The sequence below is a fragment of the Dipodomys ordii genome, unplaced genomic scaffold, assembly GCF_000151885.1.
Source record: "Dipodomys ordii isolate 6190 unplaced genomic scaffold, Dord_2.0 Scaffold52, whole genome shotgun sequence".
In the NCBI taxonomy this organism is placed as follows: Eukaryota; Metazoa; Chordata; class Mammalia; order Rodentia; family Heteromyidae; genus Dipodomys; species Dipodomys ordii.
The window spans coordinates 2,815,080-2,821,978 of NW_012267268.1; positions in this window are offsets into that span (position 1 = coordinate 2,815,080).

Here is a 6,899-nt window from a genome sequence, read left to right on the forward strand (position 1 = left end):
TTTCTCAGAACTTATCACTGTAAATGTCAAGTTGGCAGGAACTTGCTCATACTAACTCATTCTTCAATATCCATCATTAGACCTACATGTGTTAAGTATTCAAAATATGAGCGGAATGAATGATTTAATTCTACTCTGTTAGGTAGTATATTCTTCATTTGTTAAGTTAAATATAGTTTTCTGACTACTAGAGGAATACATGCTAAATACTGAAGAGCATAAAAATTAATTGATATGATTTGGGTATTTTTATAATTTTCTGATACATTTTTCAAGAGTCTACCATTCATTTATGCATTTGTTGCTATCAGGATTACAACATACATTCAGATTTTTATCATGGAATATTGTGATAATTGCTTTAATTTGTTGAAACACTATTCAAAATACGATTTTATACTAAATTCTATAATGTGTATATTCGTATCATTATTTAAACAACATGTACAAAAATTTATTTAAATTATCTTTCAATAAACATGTGCTTACAGAGTCAAAGACAATGTATCCAGATAGCCACTTACCTACCTACCTACTTCAGTGTAGAAAGGGATATGACAGACACAGAACCACAGACTGACTTAGTTTATGCCATCTGATCCCTGAGAAAGCTTCCCCTTCGCTTATCTTCTGAGGACTGTATTTGTTTATTTCACTGGAGTCTTTTTGGTCTCAGTGCACTCAAAGATGGGAAGAGGAGAGTAAATGGGGAGAGGAGACACTGAAATCTACAGACCCTCATGCCTTCATCAAGAGCTTCCCCATAAAAAGTTTCATTAAGAAGTTAAGAGTAATCATAAAAATATGCCCAAAAGATTGTTCCTGAATTTTCTTTATTCCTGCCTGCTCCTTTCTACATAGGCAAAATAATGAATTCCATGTGTTGTAATTCTCCAAAATTCAATGATGTTGTGAATTCTAAGTAAGGAATATTCCTTTAGATTTAGAATATATCGGATAAACTCCAGAGAAGTATCTCCCCAAATTTAATTTTTTGCAGGAATCTTAATTTATCTTAATACAATGGGATATTATAGTTACATACAATATTCATATGATTAGAGAAAAATTGTCTCGAACTTGGAGCAGTTAAACTCTGCAAAGAAAGTTGTGAAAAATTACATTGCAAAAATGTTTTAGTCCTGGAGATTTGAAATCCATAGATAATTTTTTAAAGATGCAGTTTTAAATGTTGCAGAGGACATTTCCAATTACACAGATATTTTTAAGCCACAAAACAAGTGATATAAGGGGCTGCAAATAAAGGTTTTCCTCTTAAAGTCTAACAACCAACATTATGATACTAGAACCTTTTACTATAAAGTTAATACTGAGGACTTTATTTTTCATCTGCTGTTTCATATATGTGCTCTAACAATAACTTTAAAACAGCATATACTTAAATATACAGTTATGAATCACCTTTGTATTTTAGAGGAAGTATAGGGAAGGCACTTATGCCTAAATTATTTAATCCAATTCTCTTAACACAAAATTGGTGTTCAATAAACATTTATTGAATGAATGAGTGAATGAATAAATAAATGTCTCGTTTCTCTTTCCTCACAGGCCATCTACTTAATGTTCCATAATATTTTAGAGCAATTAATACCTATAGGTTACTGTATTTGTAGTCCTCTGACTAAAAATTAAATGTTTATACTTCCATTGTATATATTATTTTTCAATATTGATGATAATCCTTCTATCTTTTCTCTGATATAAAGTACTTTGCTAAGGGGTTCATGTAGTATCGCAACAGGGGATGAGTTTTAGTATCTATAAATCTCAGATGCCAGATTCCTTTTCAGTTACAATCAATGTAACAGTGAGATTGATTGTGTTATACAACAAATGTATTTTGAAAGACTGTGTGGTACTAACAGTAAGTATTAAATTGATGAGCTTTTGTTCGCTTGTTTTGGGTTTTGTTTTGTGTGTATGTGGGGTGGGATGGGGGTCTTGGGGCTTGAACTCAGGACTTGTGTGCTTCCCCTGAAAATTTTAACTCAAGGCTATCACTATATCACTTGAACCACAGCTCTACTTCTAACTTTTTGGTAGGGAATTGAAAATAGTCTCACAGATTTTTCCTGCCAGGCCTGGCTTTGGACCATGACCCTTAGATCTCAGTTTCCTGAGTAGCTCAGATTACAGGTGTGAGCCACCAGCACATGGCTAAATTATACTACACGGTGATATCCACTAATCTTAAGAGCAAAAGTGAAGAAAGACAAAGGAGCAAAGTTTTTCACTGAAGTTTCTCTGAGAAGAGAATCAAGAGAGATTCATTTGTATCATATTTACAAGAGATACCAAGTAGTCAACAAATCACCACTCCTACCTTTTATAAATATCACATCTCTGTTCCTGGAATGGCTCAAACTTAGCCCTCTGTAACATGAATGGATAAGAGATAGGAGTAAAGAAACTAATGGCAGAACTATGAGAAGTACACGTTGTCATGTCAAAAACAAACTTTACAACTTTGGGGGGGGGAAGGATTGGGTAGGGGGGGGCAGGGGAGGCTGGGAAGGGATGGGAAGGGGAAACAAAGGAGGAGGCTACAATGCTTGATAAGAAATGTACTCATTATCTTGCCCATGTAATTGTAACCTCTCTGTACAGTATTTTCACAATAAAAAATAAATAAAAAGAAAAAAAGAAACTAATGGCACTAGAGGGAGTAAGGAAAAATTACACTGTGAAAAAGGTAAGCAGACACCTGTAAGAAAATAACTACAATAGGTGAAGAAAAGTTTCAGCAGTGATGTTGCCCTAAAGCAAAAGATGGTTTCTTTTGGAAATAGCAACAAGGCAGCCATAAAGCCTAGACTCCAGTTTCTTTTTTCCCATCAGTGAGACATCAACTGATAATCGTCTGACTTTGGGATCTGTTTCTCTACAGCAGTAAATGAGAATGCAGGCCACTCATGAATTGGTTTGTACACATTTTATCAAATGAATTGAATCTCTAAAAAGTAATCATAATTTCTAATTAATCTTATACATTTGTACAATATTATATAATACATCTATACATGTGTTAATGTATATGTAAATAGACATATGGATATACATATGACATAAGTTAGTCCATATAGTTTTCCATTGCATGTTCACCTAACATCTTTTTGATCACATTCATCTAGCAATTGGTATCAAATGCGTATTTTAGGACATGAATTACAACATATCACAATATCTTACACTTGTAGAGTTTTTGTGGGCAAAGTGCTGCCAGAAATTGAATGAGATTGTGAGCTATTTATAATTCTTCCCCCAAGAGCAAATGAATCTCCTTCAAATCTTTCACCACTGAAATTGCTCCTAACAAGTACAATATAATAAGTGGTCCCTCCTATCTTATCTCCTTGTCCTTTTGGATTTCTTCCCTTGGAGTTCTTTATTCCTCTGCTGGTAGGAGTACACATTCTTATTTTGAACAGTGCTTTGCTACATTTTTTTTGGTGTTGATTGAAATACTCTTTGGAGACTTTCTTTAAGCTCCCTTGTTTATTTTCCCCTTTGACATCTTTGCTCCCTATCCTCTAGACCACATTCTCCACTCTTTCCTCATGGGCTTTCTGATTGCAGCCCTCCTGAGACACATCTGCTCTGGCGCTGGGAAAGGAAGAGTTCTTTCCATTTTCCCCTGTCTTTCCTCGGTTTCTTCTGTGTCCTCTCTCTCTCTCTCTCTCTCTCTCTCTCTCTCTTAACCTACTCTCCTGTGGCTTTCACATAGCCCATTTCTACTGAAATAGTCCTGCTTGTCTTTTTCCTCAGCAGCAACCAACTTTCTACCTCTCTAGCCTCTGACTTGCCTGGCTCTATGTATTGTCTACCCCAATTGCTGTAAATTGTGTATTCAACAGCTTGTTCAATCTGCAACTTGAAATCCTTCATTATTTTCCTTGAGTAATGACTTTCAGAGATTTGTTCTTCCTTCACAGCTACATTCATTGGAGCAGGTGAGGCCAGTCCCAATTTTTAGAGCTCTATTTATTCTCTGTTGGTTTAGCCAGGGGCCACAAGCTGCATCTGGCCCAATTTCTATTTTTATAAATAAAGATTTATTGGAACAGAGTTGTGTTGCCTTTGGCTTATTTTACAATAACAAGCAGAATAAAGTAGTTTTGTCAGAGACAATATGGCTAGCAAAGTTAACATCATTTACTAGCAGCTCTTTCATAAATAATCTTATCAACATTCATATACTGCCATGATTATGTTGCTCTGTTTTCTTTTCATTAATTTTACTCCAATAACTGGGGTTTGGGACATTAAGCATATTTGTTTAGGATTATTTCAGTCTGGGCTAGAAAACCTAGATGGTGATTTGCTTGGTCTGTTTGTTAAAATTACATAATGTTAGATATATTTTGTCATGGATTTCTTTCTTTCCTCTATCAACTGTCATATGACTTGTAGAAGGGACACAACCAGAAACATCTAATTGTAAGTCCCTTTGCCTCTACCTTTCTTGTTTTTGAGTGTTTTCCCCTTTTACCTACTTCTTTTGGCTTGGGTTTTTAATTTAATTTTATTTTATTGTAAAGATGCTGTACAGCTTGGTTACAGTTACATGAGTAAGGCGATGAGTACATTGCTGCTAATCATTGTTACCCCTTCCCTTGTTGTTGTCTCACTATCCCTTCTCTTCTCTTCCCCCACCACTCACATTCCTCCTTACCTACTTTAATGTACTGTCATATTTCTCCATTTTTCAGTCATCCTTGAGACTGGCGAAAGTCTTGGCTAACAATGAGTTTCTCTTTTTATTCTCCAAATTATTATGACTGCAGTTTATATGACTCAGGCCTACTCCATATGTTCTTCTCTCTTTCTCATTGGCTTTGTGCTGTGTCACATCCCACTCTGTTATTATTGTTGATGGCCATACTGGCTTCTTTGTAGCAGTGTTTGCTCACACCTGTGATCCTAGCTACTCAGGTGACTGAAATATGAGTATCCCTGTCCAAAGCCAGCCTGGGCAGGAAAGTCTGTGAGATTCTTATCTCCAAAAAATCTGGAGGTAGAGCTGTGGGTCAAGTGGAAGAGCTTAGGAACCCAAACCCTGAGTTCAAGCCCCAAGACTGGGACCAACATAAGAGAAAAAGAAAAAGAATTCGTAGTTTGACCCTTTGTATATACTCATAAAACTAAGAGCATAATACAGGTTATATATCTCCAAAAGTTGCTCCTTCATTTTTTATTTCTTTCTGTTTGTCTTTGTTTGGTTTGTTTGTCTTGTTTTTGGTAAAAACACTTGATAAATAGTTTCCTAAAATTTTTCAATACATAACACAATACTGTTATCTATGAACAATGTAAGGGTTAGCAGATCTCCATCTTTAATCATAACATATACTTGAGACTTCATATCCATTAAACATTACTACCTATTTTCTATTTTCTCCAACCCATTATAACCAACATTCTATTCTTTATTTTTCAGTGAGGTTACATTAGCTGCATCTCTTGTTAATACACAGCATTCATCCTACTATTGTAATTATGCAACATTCATCTTAATGTAACTGAATATTTTACACTTAATGCTATGGTTCAAATATGGTTTATGTCTTCGGTCCCCTTCCATTGTAGTTGAAGGCTTGGTGAGGATGAGTGATGTCAAGAAGAGTTGTAGAATAAAAATAAGGTAGAGCATAATGAGAGATCCTTATGTCATTGGGGATAATTGCTTTTGGATGGTATTTTGGAACCCCAGTTTCTTTCTCTGTCTCTATCTCTGTCTCTGTCTCTGTCTCTGTCTCTGTCTCTCTCTCTCTCTCTCTCTCTCTCTCTCATTTTCTGTTTGTCAAAGTCTGACAATGTTATTTATTTTATATACATGTACCTGTACCCTGACCTGAGGCAGCTGAAAGAAAGGGTCCTTTAAATGTACAGACAAAGGTGTAATACTCATGAACCTTCAAGATGATGATCTATATTAACCTTTTCTCCTTATGAATAATTGCCTCAAATATTTCATCATAGTAGCAAAAAGATGAGATGACTAATGCACTTAGCATAATTTCTTCTAGGTTCATCCATTTTGTCATTGGTAGGAAGGTAAAATGATTCAGCCTCTGTGGGAAAAATACGAAATTTCCTTGAAAATGTTAAAATACAACTACAATATAATCTTACTCTACAACATAAATAGACAGATAGATAAAATGGTTTACTATATAGCCAACAAATAATATTAACATCATGGTTATAAAATGATACCTACAGTTGTCTTCATTTTAATTTTATTCTAAATAGCTCAGAAATAAATGTCCATCTATGAATGAGTAATAAAGGTGATATATATAATAAAATATTAATATTAAAAATTAAAATCTTACCAAGTCCCATTATCTTTTATAGTATAGTATATTGTTCTGCATTGTTATTTACCTTTTTATTTATTATTTCTTCCTTATTTCCAGAACAGGACAGATGCAATATGTTATTTATTTTATTAACTAGCACAAAATTCAGGGGAGAATCATGTAGACTGAAACTACATGTAAAGTATTTATTGTTTGGCTACTAGAAAAGGCTAGACATTTTTTTTTGCTACATATAGTACTTCAAGTTAATTTTTTAAAACCCTATCAATAGTAAGAAGAACATCGCTGACTGCATTGTTTGTGGGAGTGTAAACTTGTTCAACCAGTAGTATGGAGGTTCCTCAAAAGACTCCACATAGAGCTCCTCTATGACCCAGCAATCCAACTTTTGGGCATTTACCCAAATGATCACAAACAAGACTATACTAAAGCTACCAGCACAACTATGTTTCTTGCAGCATTATTGACCATAGCTAAGATATGGAGCCAACCCAGATGCCCCTCAATAGATGAATGGATCAAGAAAATGTGAGATTATATATATATATATATATA